At 39.6% G+C, this 20,070-nt stretch overlaps 1 pseudogene across 1 annotated transcript in view; it reads left to right on the plus strand.

Annotated features, from left to right (window-relative positions):
* The window catches only part of LOC307055611 (centrosomal protein of 78 kDa-like), a 207,642-nt pseudogene extending 196,615 nt beyond the window's left edge, over window positions 1–11,027 (plus strand). Inside the window, exons 13-17 of the transcript in view lie at window positions 6,382–6,459; window positions 7,912–8,078; window positions 9,318–9,486; window positions 9,809–9,856; window positions 10,395–11,027. The product of the transcript in view is annotated as a centrosomal protein of 78 kDa-like (transcript). The remainder of the gene's footprint in view (window positions 1–6,381; window positions 6,460–7,911; window positions 8,079–9,317; window positions 9,487–9,808; window positions 9,857–10,394) is intronic.
* Window positions 11,028–20,070: the final 9,043 nt, after the last annotated feature.

Raw genomic sequence — 20,070 nt, forward strand, 5'->3', positions numbered from 1 at the left:
ACACCTTGAGGCATATTGTACTTACTAGGTGTTAGGCACTGTTGGAAGGGAGGAGGGAGAGGAAGAGGAGAAGGAACTTGAACTCCAGAGGAGAAAAGGCTATATGGACATAAACCTGAAGCACACTAAACTATGGTTGATTTTTAACCTAGTATTGGTGAGGAAGGGAAGAATCCACTTCAACTTGACACTATAGATGTCCCCCTTTTCAGTGACACACAGGGGTAATGACCACCTATCTAATTTGTTGTCCAAACCAGAACTTGTCCAAACTCCTTACACTTCAATAGTGTAAGGAGGCACTCTAATGCTGTAACATCAGGACAACAGGTATAAACTGGAACAGCCCAAGGCGGCTTGGGGTATGTGGTCACCCTGCACAAGGGCAGTGACACTGGCACAGTATGGAACGAGGTGTAGTCTATACACAGAGACACAGTACATCTGCAGTGGGCAGTATTAATTTCATTGTAATAATGGCAATACTGTCTTGGTTTGCAGCTTTTATTGTCAACGTGCATGTAATCACAAATAACTAAAGTAAACTATACTTAGTATGTACTAGTATTAACTTGGTATGTACTGAAATGTATTGTGTACTAGTATGTACTTAGTATATATTAGGCTCTAAGTGTTTTTGCATATATTAACTCATTTAATCCTCTGAGTAGCCTTATGAGGTTGGTGCTAATATCATTCCCACTTTTGAGAACAGGAAGCTAAGACAGGGAAGGAACTTGCCCAGGCTGTACCTAATTTAAGGATGGATCGAGGCTCTGAGTTTAGGCTCTCTGCCTGTTCTCTTAAACCTTACTCCGTACTGACTCTCAAATAACAGAAGACTTAACTGCACATAGAACAGAATATAAATTTCAACTTTGACAACGTAACAGCTAGGTTTGGAAGGTAGACAGGAGGTAGAAAAAAGGGAAGATGGTATGAATGTCCTCATTTTACAAAGCGTGACGTTGAGAGAGTTTCTAGTTGATCAACAATGTAGGTTTTTAAGTATATCACTACAAGTCAAAGAGATCATGAGCAGTGGAATAACTCATGATGACATAACTTTACTGAGCAGTGTGGACATAGGAAAGAGTGTAGAGGAACTAAACCCTTACTTATTAGTAAGTTAGAAAGTGAACAGATAACGCCTCCAATTTGTGAGAAAATAGTCATGGAAGAGTATTACTTGGACATGGAGAAGAATTCAAAATAACAATAGTTGGACCTCCCTGATGGCGCAGTGGTTAAGAAAGTGCCTCCCAAGGCAGGGGACACGGGTTCGAGCCCTGGTCCGGGAAGATCCCACATGCCACGGAGCAGCGAAGCCCGTGCACCAGAACTACGGAGCCTGTGCTCTAGAGCCCGTGAGCCACAACTACTGAGCCCATGTGCCACAACTACTGAAGCCTGCGCGCCTAGATCCTGTGCTTCATAACAAGAGAAGCCACCGCAATGAAGAGTAGCCCCCGCTCGCCGCAACTAGAGAAAACCTGCACGCAGCAACGAAGACCCAATACAGACAAAAGTAAATAATAATAATAAAATAATAAAAAATAACAATATTTGACGTAAACCTCATAAAAAAGGAAATCCATACAGCCAGTAAACACAGAAAAGTGTACGACTTCATTAAGTAATAAGTGAAAAGTGAGTCAAAACCAAGGAAACTACATGTCAATCAGATTGACAAATACATAAATAAAAAGTCTGGTAGTATCAGGTATTGTAGACCTGAAGTACTGTGGGAATTTTCTACCCTGTTTATACTGGAGTATAAACCGACACAACTACTTTGGAAAGCATTTAGCCCTCTCCATCAACTGAAGGTATATAAATAGCCTGTGAGCCAGCAGCCCTCACCCCTGCCCTATGTAAATGCACCAGAATAATGGGTACAGCAGGATTCCTGTCCATGATTTGCATTAGCACAAACTGAAAACAAACCAAATGTCCATTAAGAGTCAAAAATTAAATAAATGATGTGTATTTGTACAGTGGGAAAACTATCCAGCAATAAAATTGAATGAACTAGAGCTACAGGCAGCAATGTGGATGAATTTTTTAAACCAACGTTGAGAGAAAGAAATAAGAGAGAAAGGACTTCATATACTATGATCCTGTACATAAAGTTAGATGTTGACACAACTAAACTCTTTTGTTAGGGGTGCATGCAGGTTAAAGGAAATGACTGTCAAGAAGTGAGGTTGGTGTTTAACCGGGAAGAGGGAAGGAGCTTGTGATGAGAAAAGGATATGGGGGGTTTTTGCGATGCTGACAGATTCGAGTAGTGCTTATGTAAGTATTCTCTTTTTATTTGTCACATTGACAGTTTTGTTCTGTGCACTTCTCAGTACACATATCGTATTTTACAATTAAAAACTGCGTAAAGAATCGGTCGCTTCTTGAGTGCTGGATGTGGGAGTGGGATGAGACCGTTTCATTTTAAGCCCTTCACTACTGTTTGCATTCGCATGTTCATTCATTCAGCATTAATTGCACATATTCTATGTACCAAGCACTCTTCTAATTTTAACTCATGTAATTCTCACAAGAGCTCTGTAATATGGGAGCTTATCTCCATTTTATAGATGAGGAAGTTGAGGCCTAGAGTTATAGAACTTGTCCAAGGTTATGTAGCTAATGGGTAGTGCCAGGCCCATTTGCCTCAGAGAATCTGAATATTTACAATATAATCTAAAAGAGAAATTTAATTACTAATTATAAGCAAAAAAATTGCACATTAAAGAAGATGACAAGTTTTCATCTATCCAGTTAGAGAAAAACACACAGTCTGCCTTTCACACACGTACATCTTATATGTACGTGTGTGGCAGGGATTTTCCTTATTAAGCAATTATTTATTGACCGTCTACGTTGTGCTAGGCACAGGTGCTGGGGATAAACACTTAATAAAATACACCCCCTATCTTCAAATAACTTGCACTCTAAGTGAGGAAGTAAGCCAACAGTTATAGTAGAGGTTATATACCAAGTGATACATCGCTGATGGCAGTGTAAAATCTCAGAAATCTTTTGGAAAGAAGTCTGGAGATAGGTACCTCAGAGCCTTAAAAATGTTCATTTGCTTTGATCTCAAACTCATTTTTATGGATTTATTGTAAGAATGTTATTCTCAATATGGAAAAAAGCCTTCATGCATAAAAACGGTTATTTTGTCTGATAATATTGAAAAGTTGGAAAGAATTTAAATGTGTAAAATGGTTAACCAGTAAACCCACTCAGTGGAATATTTTGTAGCCCACACAAAAAAATCAAGGTTATGAATCCCCTGATTATATGAGAAATGATTGATTTCAATGTTAAATGGAGAAAAGTTGAACATAAAATTTGATATCCAATATGATGGGAGCTTTGTTCCAGAAAAATCACCCTAGCCGGTGTACAGAAGGGAGGAAGGGAGAGCAGATGGCAGGAAGGAAAATTATTCCAAAGCCTTATCATTAGTCTTACTTAAGTAATAGAATATCAAGCAAGTTTACTTTCTAACTTTTTTGGTTCCATATTTCCATGTAAGGGACATGAATTCTGAATACTTTGTAGGAGGAGGGTACACTTTTTCACAAAAATTGAACACTGTGTTCTAACTCCCTCCATTAGAGGGAGAAACTGTTGCATGTAATTGCACTTTGATGTGCTATTTAGAACCAGTCAGGAATTTTAGTCTACTTTCCTCTGACCGTGCTGAGGGTTTTTTGTTTTTTTGTTTATTTGTTTAGAATTTCTTTGAAATCAGTTTTAGAAGATTGATTAAACCATTATATTAAAAGTAGAGGAATTCTGCAATTTTTTTCCCTTTTTCCCCATTGAAAACTTGACTGGCTTTAGTAATGAAACATTAAAGAATTTGAAGTTCTTAGACTCTCAATTTTTTAAACATGTTCTGAATATAAAAATATATGTTCATTGAGCAAATGTTTGAAAACAATGAACAACTTCTTGAAGGAAATAAAAGCCACCTCTGCATGTACACACACCTTATCTGCTCTTTTGTCTTAAAAAAGTATCCGAAATATTTTGCCATGTCACTAACTACTCTTCTACATCAGAGAATTTGATTAAGCTTATGCATCATCTCCCAGGAAAAACGCACAGATACATTTTGAATGTAGCACTCCTGAAGCCCATTCATTAACTCTGGTTGAGACCTCTTATCATTCTTAGTGGCTTCATAGCTCATTCCTTCAGACGATGAGCTGTTTTTATTTACACCAGTCCCAATTCGGAGGCTCTTAGCTTTCTTCTAGGGTTTGGTTATCAACAATCTTATGACATCATGTTGGTAGATAAATCTTTGCCCACATCTTTGATTTCCTTAGGGTAAACTCCTGATGTAGGATCGTTGTTAGGTACCAAAAGCTACTGTCCAGAAAGTGATACCAGCTCCTCTCCCAATGATGGCAGGTAATAGAGTTCCTCATTCTTTAAGTGATTGTTCAAAGCAGTTAACATGTATAAATATACCTTACTGTTTTCATAAGTATAGGTATTACGATTGTTTATCACTGCATAAGAAACCACCCCAAAACAGTGGCCTAAAGCAATGACAATCATTTATTTTGTTCACGAACCTGGAGGTTGAGTAGAGTATTAATTCTTTTACTACACTCTTACTGACTGAAAACAATACCTATTTGACTAGCTCAGAGTTCTGTAGGTCAGAATTCCAGGCACAGCGTGACTGGGCTTCCTGCTCAGATACACACGGGCACATGTGGGTTCCCTCCTGAGAGTGTTAAAGCACGTGAAATTTAAGTGTAAGATATTGAGCCCCAAACGTTGGATGTTCACCATAGTTTGTGTGGGCCACAGAGCTGAAATCAAGATGTCAGTCTGGCTGTGTTAGCGTCCAGAGGCTCTGGGAAAGAATGCCTACAGGCTTCTTCCGGCTTGTTGGCATAATTCAGATTCTGCAGTTGCAGGACAGAGGTCCCCATTTCCTTGCTGGCTGTCAGTCAGGGGAGAGTTACAGCTCCTAGAGGCCTCTCGCTTGCCTTCCCTGCCGCAGCATTGGACTTCTTCAGAGCCAGCAATGGAGAGTCTCCCTCTTGTCCCTTTTGTACTTCAATTCAGGAAGAGTTCAGGTCCTTTTCATGGGGTGCCTGAGTAGGCCACATCCACCTAAAATAATCTCCCTATCTTAAAAGATCAACTGATTTTGAACCTTAATTCCATGTGCAAAATCCCTTCACTACAGCACCTACATTTAGAGTTTGATTGGATAAGTGGAAGGTTTGTGTACTTCAGTAAGTGGTAGTCTTGGGGGCTCTGTCAGAATTCTGCCTATTGCAAGCAGTGTCCCCACTTCAAGGACCGAAGCGTCTTAGTTCCTAAAACTCCTGAGATAGTTTATCAGTGTTCATTTTATTTCAGTGACCTTGGTGAAGGGAAGACTACCGCCTCCGTGAGCAGGAATGGCAGCCAGCTTCCTGAGTCCACAGTGTGGCTCTGCTACTTAGTGGTGTGACCTTGGCTGTGCTGCTCTACTTACTCTACTTCTCTGCCTCTGTTTCCCTCATCTGTAAAATGACATGGAGTTAGTGATCGTTCTTTCCTCGTAGGGATTTTGTTTTATAATTTTATTTTTGGCTGCATTGGGTCTTCATTGCTGCTCGCCAGCTTTCTCCAGTTGCGTCGAGCGGGGGGCTACTCTTTGTTGCGGTGCGGTGGCTTCTCTTATTGCGGAGCACAGGCTCTAGGCGCGCAGGCTTCAGTAGTTGTGGCACGTGGGTTCTAGAGCGTAGGCTCAGTAGTCGTGACGCACAGGCTTACTTGCTCTGTGGCATGTGGGTTCTTCCTGGACTAGGGCTCGAACCCGTGTCCCCTGCACTGGCAGGCGGATTCTTAACCACTGTGCCAGTAGGGAAGCCCCCTCTTAGGGTTTTGATGATTCAATTATTTAATACCCAGGGAACTCCAGGAACAGTGCTTGACTGTAAATTGCTTTAAAAGTGATTACTTTTTTAAAACATGCTTTTGAATCTGCAATTATGCAATTCAGGTATGCTAAGCAGGTTCGTTAATAGGACTTCCTGCTATAAAGAGACCCACAAATAAAAATAGAATTTTTCTTTCTTGGTCGTAACTTCTTATTTCTGACTTACTATGTTATGTGTGCATATGCCTTTTATGGTGGGCTGCCACAAATTTATGTTGGAAAGGGTGGAATTTAAATAAATCTTTGCAAATTTGATAGATTTTGATCATTCATTTCACTGGCATGGTATGCTATGACCAGTAGCAGACTAAAATCTGAGTTCACTTCTGGCTCTGCCCCTAAGTCCTGATGAGACCAATAGCTGGAAAGGCTTTTGGATATTATACTATGAATTACTTATAATATTGACTCTGTTTGTTTAGGAAACCCTGGAGGAGTGCCTAAAGCAGTTAAAGGAGGAAAGAGTAATAAGACTGAAGGCTGATAGACGAGTCAGTGAGGTAAACACGTTTCATCTGCTTTTGAGAGTGTTTTGGTTTTATTTTGATTTGATTTTAAGCCATATACACATATTTTGTAAGCTTTAAAACTGTAATATGTTGCAAATTGGTTGTATCATATGGACTTTTGCATTTACTGGTATTTAGTGATGATATGATCTATATTCCAGAAAGCATGTTTTTAAAGATGTGAAAATCTGGTTTTGTGTATGTGTGTGTGTGCTTTTATATGACATTAGCTTATTTCCTGTTCATGATTCTTTGATTCAAGAAGGCACTTTCTGTGCATGTATTGTATATAGAGTAACATAAAAGACATGATGAGACTCTCCTGGCAATGAATTAGGAAAGTGAATCATTTAAATAAATTTAAGGTATTGGAAAACTTCTAAGAATGCAATGAAAGATAAAAATATATACTATGAGAATTACATTAGGTAATGTGCATGAAAGCAGGGCATAATCTAAAAAGTTCTATCTAAATATAATTTATCACAGGATGAGTGTAGGGAGGAATTTTTGAAAGTGCATCCATTGGATTGGCAGACACTCATTCAATAAATGTTGAGCACCTGCTCATGTAAGGCAAAAGGGGCATCATGAACATTAACGGCCTTTCTGAGAAATACGAGAGTTGAGCTTACAGGGGGTTTTAAGTGTGTAGATGACGAGCAGAAGGGGAAGAGTGCACGGGGGTGAATATGTTCAAGAAGCCAAAGAAAATATTGGTGATCGTACATTTAATAAATTGGGTTGGGTATGATTTAGGACTTTTAAACGTAAGCATTAGATATTTTACTCACTAAAGTTAATTCTTAACATTCAGCAGAGTTGTAATATGTTTTGTTCAAATCAGATTCTATAATTCACTTTCTAATTTAAGGGAAACTTAAAGCAGGTCATTTTCTAATGTGGAATGAGGCTCCATTATGAATTGAACCAGTTAGAAATGTGATCTTTTGTGAAAGATCATTAATAAAACGGTAACTTCGGTTTATTTATATACCACCTAAGTGTTATATAGGAAACTTTGTTGGGTGCCTGTGGGTTTTGGTTATTATGTGATATGGTCTCTGTCTTTACTGGCGGAGGGTTACACTAATTATAAATTAATTACATTTTGAGTGTTTTAGTTTTGTTCCTTGAAACTAGGCAAGACTACTTTTTGTTTTTTGTTTTTTTGGGTTTTTTGTGCGGTATGTGAACCTCTCACTGTTGTGGCCTCTCCCGTTGCGGAGCACAGGCTCCGGACGCACAGGCTCAGCAGCCATGGCTCACGGGCCCAGCCGCTACGCAGCATGTGGGATCTTCCCGGACTGGGGCACGAACCCGTGTCCCCTGCATCGGCAGGCGGACTCGCAACCACTGCGCCACCAGGGAAGCCCAAGGCAAGACTACTTTTGATGACAATGAGAAAAAATCATGTCAGACGTTTTCAGTCTTCTTGTATAGCTGGAACATGAAAATGCCCAGTTAAGAAACACAACTTTCTCTTTGTCTGAAGCCCTTCATGCCCACTCATTGACAAGCATGATCCTGGATGATGAAGGTGTTTTGGGCAGCACTGAGAATTCTTTTCAGAAGTTCCATGCTTTCCTGGTTCTCCTTAAAGATGCTGGGTTAGTTCATTTCTCTTCATGGCATTCTTCTCTTTGCGACTCTAATGGTAGTTTGCTGAGGAACTGGAGCAATATTCATCACTTACGTGGCCATATTTAGCCAAATTTAGTGTAATTATAGGTAATATCGTTGACGTTTTAAAATGAGGAATTAAATTTTTTAAGAAATGCAAATAGGGAAGCCTGCTTTGGTAGAGTGGGGAGCCCATTATAAAAGAGTAACCTGTAGACAGAGTAATTAGTAGGTATAGTTGTTTTGTAAAGACTAAATTAAAGGCAGTTTTCATTGAAAATATTCGGGAATGCATAAGAATTTTCCTATCTTTCACTTCTTTTGCTTGTTTGATAAGTTTGAATTAAAGTTATCTTTGCCTTAGACATAAAAATGATTATTAATCTGCAGGGGAGATATAGGTCAGTGGTTCTCAACCGGGAGCAATTTTGCTGAAAGAGGGAAGTGGAGATTGATAGTTGATGGAGTGGTGTTTTGTCAGTGAATGAATTGGTGTTGGTGTTGGGAAGGAAGGAACAAACACATTCTTGGAAACTGGAGGAAAGATGGTAAAGAAGTGTGGGACAGGGAGATCAGCTCGGTGCTTTGTGACCGCCTGGAGGGGTGGGATGGGGAGGGTGGGAGGGAGGGAGATGCATGAGGGAAGGGATGTGGGAACAGATGTATATGTATGACTGATTCACTTTTGTTATAAAGCAGAAACTAATAAAAAAAAAAAAAGGTCAAGAAAAAACAAAGAAGTGTGGGAATGGAGGTGTGACAGGCAGTGGACAGGGTTCATGGTACATATTGAAGCTGCTAGTGAGACAGTGGGATGTCTCCTAGAGGATGAATCTGGAAAGGGCTGAGGATTTGGGGGAGAGAGAGGCTTGTAGTCTGGAGTAGGATGTTGGCTTTTAAGATTTTAGAAGTAGGGCTTCCCTGGTGGCGGGGTGGTTGAGAGTCCGCCTGCCGATGCAGGGGCTACGGGTTCGTGCCCTGGTCTGGGAGGATCCCGCATGGCGAGGAGCGGCTGGGCCCGTGAGCCATGGCCGCTGAGCCTGCGCATCCAGAGCCTGTGCTCCGCAACGGGAGAGGCCACAGGAGTGAGAGGCCCGCGTACCCCCCCCAAAAAAAAAAAAAAAAGATTTTAGTAGTATTTCATGATTGTATGTCTGGGGAAATCTAAACTGCTCTTCTGTGATTATAATAACCTTTGTCTTTTCTCCTTTCCTCCTCTCGTCTAGGCTTGGGCAGTTGGCCACAATGGCTGGTATAGATCAGTCAGATTTTCATTTACTAGGTCGTCCCCAGATGAATTCTACTGTTAGTAGTCCACCTAAAGAAGAAAAGGCACTTGAAGAAGGAAAATCAGAATCAAAACAGGGTGCCCCATAACAAATGCAAAATAGCCAAGTAAATGGACAGAACAGCACTTAATGTTTCTAAGAGTGATTAGCAAAAAGGAAATGACCAAGTCAGGGAGAAAACAATAATGATCAGTCTCTAATAGTTCACATGCTCGGGAGCTAGAAGACTCTGGAGTCCTTTCCAAATCTGAGATTAGTAAATGTGTGCCCATTTCATGATACTGTACTTTTGTAAATAAGGAGACTGGAAGTTCTTTAGAAAATTTATGAGTTAAAGCAAACTATCCTTGATGAAGAAAGAAGACATTAGAGAAAATATTCCAGATTTTAAATTGTATAAATGTCTATTCTGTTCATCTTTTATCTAGGTTTCTATTTGTATGCAGTCAGCTTACAATGAAGGAACACTAATGAAGGTACACATACTGATATAATTTTTAAAATAAGTAATCCAGACATAGCTAATAGGTAACATATTAGAGTGAATCACCTGGTTATGGGAATGGGAGGGGAAAACCTGTCAGCTTTTCCTCTAGCCTTACTTGGAGCCCCCATCAGCCAATCTCAGAGTGGCCTTGGGAACTGACAGCTTGAGAACACAGTCTGGTCACAAACTATATACGGTTTACATGTGCCTGGAGGATAGAAAAGAAATTAATTATCTTACAGAATAGGGTTTTATTTTTAGTGAGGGAAAGGAAATGGGTAATAACTACCCCAATCACCAAAGTCTGAAAACGTAGCGGACATAGCCTTGGTTATAGCTAGGTTAAGCTGAGAATCACTTGGCAAGATATAATTACAAAAAAAACTGGCTCTGAAATCTTCTGATTAATCAATTGACTGTGTTAATAATAAGATTACAGAGTAACATTGAAGTTTTGAACTCTACTTTTTAATGGTTGGCTTTGTTCATCACTGAATTTTTGTCTTGTCTTTTGTCTTCCCCTCCACTTTCCGAAAATTACAGGTGATGCTAGGATTCCTTTGCCTCTCGACTCCTTCCGTGTCCCAGCGTCTACTCAGGAGGCCTTAGAAACTTCCAAAGACAACCTCGGGGTCCCAGTCACAGAGCAGCGGCAGGAGTCTTTTGAATATTTCATTGCTAGAACATGTTCTCCTTCAGCAGACGTCATTTCTGGAACTGGAAGTCAAAGAAAAGAAGAGGAATTATCTAGAAATAGCAGGTCTTCTTCAGAGAAAATGAGCAAAGCAGGTGAATAGACCAAAAACTACTCTGCTAAGAAACAACCTGGGAAGGACCTGCATTCCTGCTCTGACTCACCTGTAAAGCAGAAAAGCAAAGGAATTGGGCAAAATAAATCTTTGGTTAATAAACCAATTAAAAGTGAATCTTCGAAAAAACACATTTCTGTTAAGAAAGAGAGTAGAATAGTGACTGTTTCATCAAAGACAACTAAAAGTAAACTCAGTCTACTAGAACAGTCTGAAAATGATACTCTTGGATCTGATTGTGAATTTCAAGAAAGCATCCATACTCTATCATGCCTAACATAGGTCTAAATCTTTTAAAATTATGTTTTTGCCTTCAAATTTTAATAAATTACTTATGTTTTTATTATAGCATATGGTGTTTTCAGTCACTTGACTGGAAGCCATTAGAGAAAGATTTTTTTATCTATACTTTTTTATTATAATGAAAGTTTTTGGTGTACTTTTCCTTGTAACACTTTGCACCATTCATTCAGCTAGTGTTTACTGAGGGCTTCATATGTACAGTACTTTTCTGGGTGCTGTTGCTTTCAGCAGTGAACAAAATAAAGCCTTTACTCTCCTGGAACTAGCACTCTGTGGTGGGAGAAAACATAAACAACAAAGCAGGCTAAGGGTTAAAAAGAGATGGGAATAATAAATGGAATAGTTTTACCATTTGGTTAAACATCAAACTATTATATGAATCACACGGCCAGAAGCCATTGACATATTTTAATTCATAATAACCAGAGAGCCTCAAACATTTACCAAGGCACTTAACCGTGTTTATGGATTACAGCAACGCTCTGAGGTAGGGAACTCTTACCATCCCCATTTTATAGATGAACAGTCTGAGGAGACATTATGTGAGTTGCCCAGAATTGCACAGCTATAAGTAAGTGGGAAGTTGCAGTGTGACCCGAACCCATGCTCTTTTTTTTTTTTTAATGTATGGACTTTATTATCTTTCATTTGTTTCTGATTTATGTGAATTTTTTCTTTAAAGATTTTTTCTGCTGTCAACCATTTTTAAAGTGTTTATTGCATTTGTTACAGTATTGCTTCTGTTTTATATTTTGGTGTTTTGGCCTCAAGGCATGTGGGATCTTAGCTCCCCGAACAGGGATTGAACCCTCACCCCCTCCATTGGAAGGCAAAGTCTTAACCACTGGACCACCAGGGAAGTTCCCCTTACGTGACTATTTTTCTGGCAATTTTTTTTAATTTTATTTTTTATTGACATACACTTGAATTACAGTGTTGTGTTAATTACTGCTGTACAGGAAAGTGACTCAGTTACACATTTATGTACATTCTTTTTCATATTCTTTTCCATTACGGTTTATCACAGGATATAGAATATAGTTCCCTGTGCTCTACAGTAGGACCTTTTTGGGTTTTTTTTAAATACATGCACTTTCTTAAAATAAATGTATGTATGTATGTATGTATGTATTTTTGGCTGTGTTTGGCCTTTGTTGCTGCACGCCGGCTTCCTCTAGTTGAGGTGCACATGCTTCTCATTGTGGTGGCTTCTCTTGTTGCAGAGCACGGGCTCTAGGTGCGTGGACTTCAGTAGTTGTGACATCCGGCTTAGTTGCTCTCTGGCATGTGGGATCTTCCCGGACCAGGGCTTGAACCCATGTCCCCTGCATTGGCAGGCGTATTCTTAACCACTGCGCCACCAGGGAAGTCCCATGTAGGACCTTTTTGTTTATCCATCCTGTATATACACCACTTTGCATCTGCTAATCCCAAACTCCCAATCCAACCCTCTCCCACCCCCTCCTCCTTGGCAACCCCCAGTCTATTCTCTATGTCCTTGGTTATGTTTCTGTTCACACATAGGCTGTAACCAGGCTCTTAATTACTTTGTTATCCTGTTTCCTTGTTAAGAGAAGAAGGGTTTAAGGAAGGCACTGAGAGAGAAGCCAGTGACCACTAGAAGTGCAAAAACAGTGGGGCTGTCAGAAAGCACACCTGTCTCCTTCCCCCATCGTGAGCAGAATTTTTAAATGGCAGAGTATGTAAGAGTATGTGATGACACATCTCTGGATTAAATGATGTCTCCCTGGTAAAACATGTACAGATAAGTCTTTAGTTCAATCAGAGTGAAAGGTGAGATCAGAGAAAAGCTGGAGTGTCAGATTTCTTGTAGAAGGTCCTGCCTGATTGTTACTAAGAGGGCTACTACAGTACTAGTTAGTTCCTTAGTCATGGGTTGAGTGTTAGAGGAGTGAAACAACGAGCAAGATGTAGTGTTGGCCCTTTAGCAGTGGAGTGAGAGGGGAAGACGCACAGCAGATGTCTCATCCTGCACGTGACATGCTGTGACGGGCATATTCAGGGCGTTTAGTCAGTGTTTGTGGAAGAAGAGGGGGAGCCGTGAGGCAAAGAAAAGTCATCAAAAGAGGCAGTCCCTAAGCTAAGTCTTAAAGGACTCGTGAGAAACTGGTGAGTCAGCCGGTGAAAGGCAAGGATACTCAAGGCAGAGTGGACAACGGAAGTCCAGAGCCATGAGTGTGCGAGGGGTGTGTCACAGAGCCACAGGCACAAGCTCTGGAGGATCAGTGCAGTGTCCCCAGGCAGCGGCAAGTGCCCCTAAAGGAGGCAGCGAGGAGGAGGAGAGCAGGTCTTAACCATCCATGTGCGTGGAGCTGGTTTCCTCAGAAAATAGCTAAGAATGGAAAGGACAAGTTCAGGTGGCATTTTAGACCACTGACGTCAGTATGGATGAGGAATCTGAAGAAGCCTGGAGATAATTATGCCCCACTCTTCTGAGGAACAGTGCTTTATATTTTCAAGTGGGATTTTCACGCTGCCACCTCCTCTCCTGTCCCTACTGAAAGGTTTATAGGCCGGCAGAAGGGAGAACCTGGCTTAAGTAAAGTTAACCAGGTTCCTTTACGGTACAGCTTCTCGGGGCTGCTGTAGGCTAATGTTCATTCTGGATCGTCACAGCAGGCGTATGGTACACAGCCATCCTCAAAGCTATTTGACCCTAGAGTCCTTTTCTAATAGAATGTCTAACAAGTGGTTCCACCAAACAGCAATTTCGTAACTTCTAGACCAGGTAATAGCAAGAAGAAAGGGGTCTGAAATAAGGTATAGATGAAGGGAGGAAATAAGTTCTAATTGTATTTAGGAGATTACCAGCAAGACTTGACCTTAGGAAGTAAGGAAGAAGTAGGAGGCGGAGGCTGAACCCCCATCTGTGTGACTAAGGTTGGGTGGTGGTATCATTGAGTTTGGAAATAGGGGATAAAGAACTGAAGTGGGGAAAAGACTTTAGTTCTGGACATGTAGAATTTTAAAGCACCTGTAGAATTCAGAAGACAAACTGGTAGATAACTGGACATGCACGTGAAGACATGGAAAGATAAAAATTTGAATGTCATCAGCACATATCAGCAGTCATTAAAATCATGAAAATGGATGAGATTTCAGAGAATTGTGAGTACTGACAACGTTTAAGTAATAAGCAGAGGAAGAATTCTGGGAAGGAGAGAGGTGATAGAGTTTCAAGAAGGAGGAAGTAGATGACAGTGTCATCCTTCAGAGAATGTGAGTGTCCATTGGATTTGGGCAGTTAGGTCCCCAGTGACCTTAGAGCAGTTCAGTGAAGTGGTGGACAAAAAGCCAGATGGCAATAAACTGAGGGTGTAGGGCTGCCTGTCGGGGCCAGGCGGGGCTAGTGAGGACAGTGGGAATAGGCTACTCTCAAGGAGTTTGGATGAAAAGAGAAAATAATTAGCAAAAAAGAATTTTTTAGAATGAGAAGGACTTATATTTTATATGTTGAAATGAAGGAACCAATAAAGGAGATCCTGAAGATGTAGATAATAATTTAGAGAATTGGGGAAACATGGACATATGAATAAGAAAAAAAACCTTGCACAGTATATAAAAATCACTTGTATCCTTCGAGCTGGATGGATACTGGTAAGTTTGGGAGGAAATAAAGGTAAGAAGAGATAGAAGTTAAAGAAGTTTATACTGATAGCCTCAGTTTTCTTTGACACAGATTTTTCAGAGACACATATATACACATACATAATTACCGTTTGAAAATTCTTTCATAGTTACATGTTTTATTAATCACGTCTGAGAAAAGTCACTGATTTTCATTTTGTATAGCATTATCTTGTAAGGACAAGATACAGTGACAACTTCCATGCTTTTTGCATATCAGAGCTGACACTGAAAGTATCTGCATAATTGAATTTTCACTTCTTATTTGTAATAAGTTTATCCTTAGGAGGATACTTTCATAGTGTTTGATCACAGATGAGTTTGGGCATTGCGATCACTCAATAATGTTAAGCATCTGTCAGGTCCTCTCCTATACTATATATTAATTTTTTGTCCATTAAGCAAATATTTATTGGCGGCCTGTGGGAATAAGATACACCTAGGTCCTCGTTCCTTGGTATATTCACAGAAGCCTCTGAAACTAAATTTCCAATTCAGGCCATACTAAGGCCTGGCATAATAAGTTTTCATTGTTAACAGTTTTTTTGTGTTTGTGGGGGTTTTCTGTTTTTATTTTTTTGAAGCAAGGATAAGACACTGTCTTAACTCAGTAGTTGTCCATTCATTAATAAGTCAAAGAAGACATTGATGAAGCATGGTATTTTGAATATCCTTTCCACAGAATAGGTAATGGGCCATCCTGAAACTCTGGTGAGATGCTTATCATTTTCAGATTTTGGAGTGGCTGAGAAAACCCTATTACACCTTGAATTATCACTAGAAACATGAAGTCAGCCAAATAAAAACAGTGCCTCTGCCTACTGAGGTGGTCAATTTCCATCTCAACAAAAGTGACCATTTCCCCTTTAGATTAAAATCAAGAAAATCCCCTCTGTCCAGGATGCAATAATAGGGTGCACGAAAGAGGAAAACTGAAGCTATTCCCTCTACACCTGAACAGTGAATTCATTCTGATATCAAATTTTGTTATGATTCTGTTATGACCAGGTGCTTTATTGTTTAGAGATCAAGTTACTGTTCATTCTTGGTAAGTAAGAAAAATCCACGTTTTAGGACTCTGAATAGTAACTTTATATATATATTATATATATTAAAAATAAATATGTATATTATATGTAATATATATTCCACCTATTCAACAAAATTGTAACTTTCATCATCTCTTACGAATGATGAACTGTATTCACTCTTTGGAAAGGGCTGATAGGGAATTAAAGTCTCCATATACTTTTTATATAAGACCGTGGAAACCAAATTCTCAACTGGGAGCAAACTTAGGTTTTGCTCTGAAGATTTATGCTTGCCTGGCCTTAGAGTGGTAGGCCAGGAACTCAAGTTTTTTTCCTCTAAGTTACTTTCATTGATGCCACCCTGAAAAAATTTGGAGGGACTATTTTTGAAATAGCTTTGTCTCAGTAACCCTTTAAAAATGCTTCAGGGTATGGGGAACATAACTGTCAAAATGTTCAAGCAACTCTTGTTGATGTAAGTGTAATTGATCAGGAGCAATACAGGAAGGAGCTGGGTACAAAAGACAAAAGGCGTGAGGCTATTTCATGTATTGTTTTTGGCTTATTGTCCAAAACAGAGAAAGTCTCATACACTCGCGCAGCCAAGGTCCCCTACTGTTCTCTCCTTTTAGTAGAAATAAAAGAGAGCTCGTTTCTCAATAGCAGCATTCTATCCTTAAGTGGGTACACAGTGATATTCTGATGGTCTCTGGAGCAGAGAATAATTCCGTGGCAGCTCTGACCTCCAGTCACCGGGTTCTCTGTAACTTAGTCTTTCATGGCCAAGGACTATAATCATTATTTCGATTTATATTTAGCATCTCAAAATGGAAAGGATTCCATGGACAACAAAACAGGAAGTGATTTCATGAAGTGTTTTAGTATGGATAAAACAATAAACTATAAAAATACAAATCATCAGTAAAGCTTTTTCTTTCCGGAGAACTATATTCAGAAATTAATGTAAGCCTCTAAGGTGCGCATGTGTGTTTTTTCACCCATGATCATGTTTGTATGTGTGTGCATTCCACTGCTACAGGAGACATGCAAAATGATTTCAGATTTGCTACTATATGCAGTACTGGTTTCTCCCAAGACCTGTGTGCTCGCAGGGTTCGTTCAGGAAGGTGAGTGCCCTACCACCACATCACAGTCATATCTCATCACCTTCGGCAGGAATAGTTTACACTTTAACCTCACATGCAGGCTTATTAAATTAGTATTACTCATCAGAACTTGCTTACTAATAAAACAAGCTGAATTAGCCACTGCAGAATCATATTTGGAAATTCAATGAAAATTTTACCTTTTTAATAAAGGCCCAGAAATATTATTTCAGAGCAGGTGGTACAGAAAACTGTGGTCAAATTTGACATTCATTAATCATTGAAGTGTGGAACGTGACAGGTGAAAATTGATATTGATTTCTTTCCTCTAATATTTGGAAGAGTTCTAACAGGTAAATCAAATGAGATAACAAGACATATCAAGTCTCACTCATTTCTATGATCACATCCTCCCCACATATCACTCCTTCGCCTGCCATGTTTTGAATAATTCAATGCCCATAGTCTTTCCAGTCCAGTGTATTATAAGACACACTCAAGCTGGGTTTCAATCATATTAGACTGAAAGCTGAACATTTTAGGAAGGATTATTTAAAACCAAACGCGTCTTGAGCCCAACAGCCTTTGAAACCAAACAATCCTGGGAGTTCAGTTGGATTCAGAAAATTCAGTAATCCTATTTGATGTATGTTAACCGTATCAATATTAACAACCTTCTGCTGGATTTCAGCACTCATTTGAGAGCTGAGTTACTGCTGGTCTTGTATTTTACCTAGTTGTGAAAGCACTGAGAAAGTTTTTCTTGGGTTGAACTTGACCTGCCTCTGGGAATGCTCTCTGTTCTATCCATCTTGAAAAGCTTTATTCAAGTGCATTTCTCTGCCTTCCTTCTCTTCACTTGCACCCCTTGGGAAAACGAAAGATGCTCAAATATAGATGTGAACACTGCAGGTGCTCTGCTTGGCAATGGTGTCTTTCAGCTTCCCAATAAAAACTTATATTGCTGACCACCCATTTGACTGAAAAGTGACTCATTTTACTGACAGATATCTGGATTGAGATGCCAGAAGAAATAGGTCATTTCAAATTTCCTTTTTAAGTCATAGCTTTGTGTTGCAACACTACTTGTTCAAAACTTAGATCATGAAGGTTCCTTCCTATGACCTCCAAATAATTAAAATGTTCTTCAATAGGCTATATAAAAAGCAAGCAGAGGGGCTTCCCTGGTGGCACAGTGGTTGGGAGTCCGCCTGCCGATGCAGGGGACACGGGTTCATGTCCCGGTCCGGGAGGATCCCACATGCCGTGGAGCGGCTGGGCCCGTGGGCCATGGCCGCTGGGCCTGCGAGTCCGGAGCCTGTGCTCCGCAACGGGAGAGGCCGCAGCAGTGAGAGGCCCGCGTACCGCAACAACAAAATAAATAAATAAATAAAATAAAGCAAGCAGAATATTCCTAATTATCAATCTTTGTCTTGAGTCATATAGTTCTTGTAATTTCAAGGAAGAGAAACTCAAATGTAAAGTGTTACAATAGCCAAGCATACCAGCACTATTATCTAACCATTCAGCAATTTTCTCTGCCAAGTCACTCTGAACCTTAGACTACTGAGGATGTCTTCTTAATTAATTTTTAAGGTTCTCCTCTTTTGAGTTAAAAAATGGTCACAATTTTATAAGTAAAATTAAAGAAAAATACCAAAGAGAACATCTGAGATGTTTCCATTAGGCATTATATATATATACATAAATTTAATAGATATACATATATACATGCACTGGGATAAATCTCCATCTTCTGTGTCAGTCGGACATAGGTCCATTTTCTTAGGAATAGGGAACTCCTTTCAAAATGGAAGTGAGGAAATTGGCTGCACCATCCTTCTTGAAAATAATTCTGTGAAGCCGCCATTCCTTCTAGCAATCTACTACTCCAACAGTGTGTAGTTCATCAAATTCAGGTCTTCTGAAGCCAGGCTAGAAATACAAAGTGAGGTGAACGACTAAGGTAACTGACCAAAAAGGAGGAAAGGAAGAGGAGCAAAACAATTTCCCAATTTCATTCTTTCCCATATTCTCTGTGCTTGACAAGGGAAAAAATATTTGGGTCTGAGTGCCTCTCATTCTTAGCCATTGTTAGTTCAAAGTCTGAGAAAAAAAAAAAAAAGGTAAAAATGAAAATATGCAGTCCAGAATTCCGTTAGCTCTCTTGCATGCAATATCACAACTTAAAAGGCCTTCCAAAATGGAGGGATAAACTTTAAAAAATATAGCCCAATCTTTTCAATCTAAACAAGTAAACACTAAAAATATATTTTAGAAATCCAGCAAACACACTAACCACAGTCAAAGCAAAGGAAGGCTTATGGCTTACCAAATGACAGTGGCTGTCTACAAGAGAGAGAAAGAGATAGTCCAAAATTCTATCTGACCTGGCAGAGCTAGGAGGGTGCCCTGGTTAGGGTCTTTCATATACAGTTATTCAAGCTCAGACTTGATCATCTGTCAGGGATGCTACAGTAGGGAGAGTTTTGCCGTAACTGTGAGACTCAGCAAGATCACTTCCAACTCTAAAACCTACAACTTTAATTTAATCACCAACACCAGCCATCATTAAGAGCGACCTCAAGTAACTCCAAATCTGTTCATCTACTCACATATTCTTTACACAGTCAACAGACCTCGAGTGATTACTACATGCCAGACACAGTTCTAAGACCCAGAATAAGGGATAAGAAAGGTAACAACCTCTGTCACTGTGGGGCTTGAGTTCTTTGGGAAGAAGTTCATCTAAATACAAAGAGACACCAAAGATAATATTTGGTTTGATTATTATTCTGTGAAAGAAGTAAGGTAATCTGTTAAATTGGGACTGAGTTAGGCTAGTAGGACAATCAAGGAAAAAATATCTTTAAGAGATGAGTGCCAAAGAATAGAAAGGAATCAGTTATGGAAAATTTTTCTGGAAATAATATTTCCAAAACATGGGAATAGCGAATACAAAGTCCCTGAGGCAAGATGAAGCTTAACTACAATCAAAGAACAAAAAGAAGCTAAAAGGTTAGGTCAGGAGATAACCACACAGATTTACACCAGCTGGTCCCTAACTTCAAGTCTACGTGGGTATATTCTTCAGGTGAGTTACATATATATCATCCAAAAAACAAAAAAAAATTGACTCCAAAATTACCCTGGAAATTCTGAGTGAGATTCTTTACAAAGGCACAACCATATTAAAGATCACAGCCATCATTCTCCAAACTCCACTCTGGGCATCACTTGCAGGCATTTAACGGGGGTGTTTCATATCCTCTCTAAAATATTGGGCAGGAAGAACAAACATCCTAG

Source organism: Hyperoodon ampullatus, assembly GCF_949752795.1.
Source record: "Hyperoodon ampullatus genome assembly, chromosome: 7".
NCBI classification, from domain to species: Eukaryota; Metazoa; Chordata; class Mammalia; order Artiodactyla; family Ziphiidae; genus Hyperoodon; species Hyperoodon ampullatus.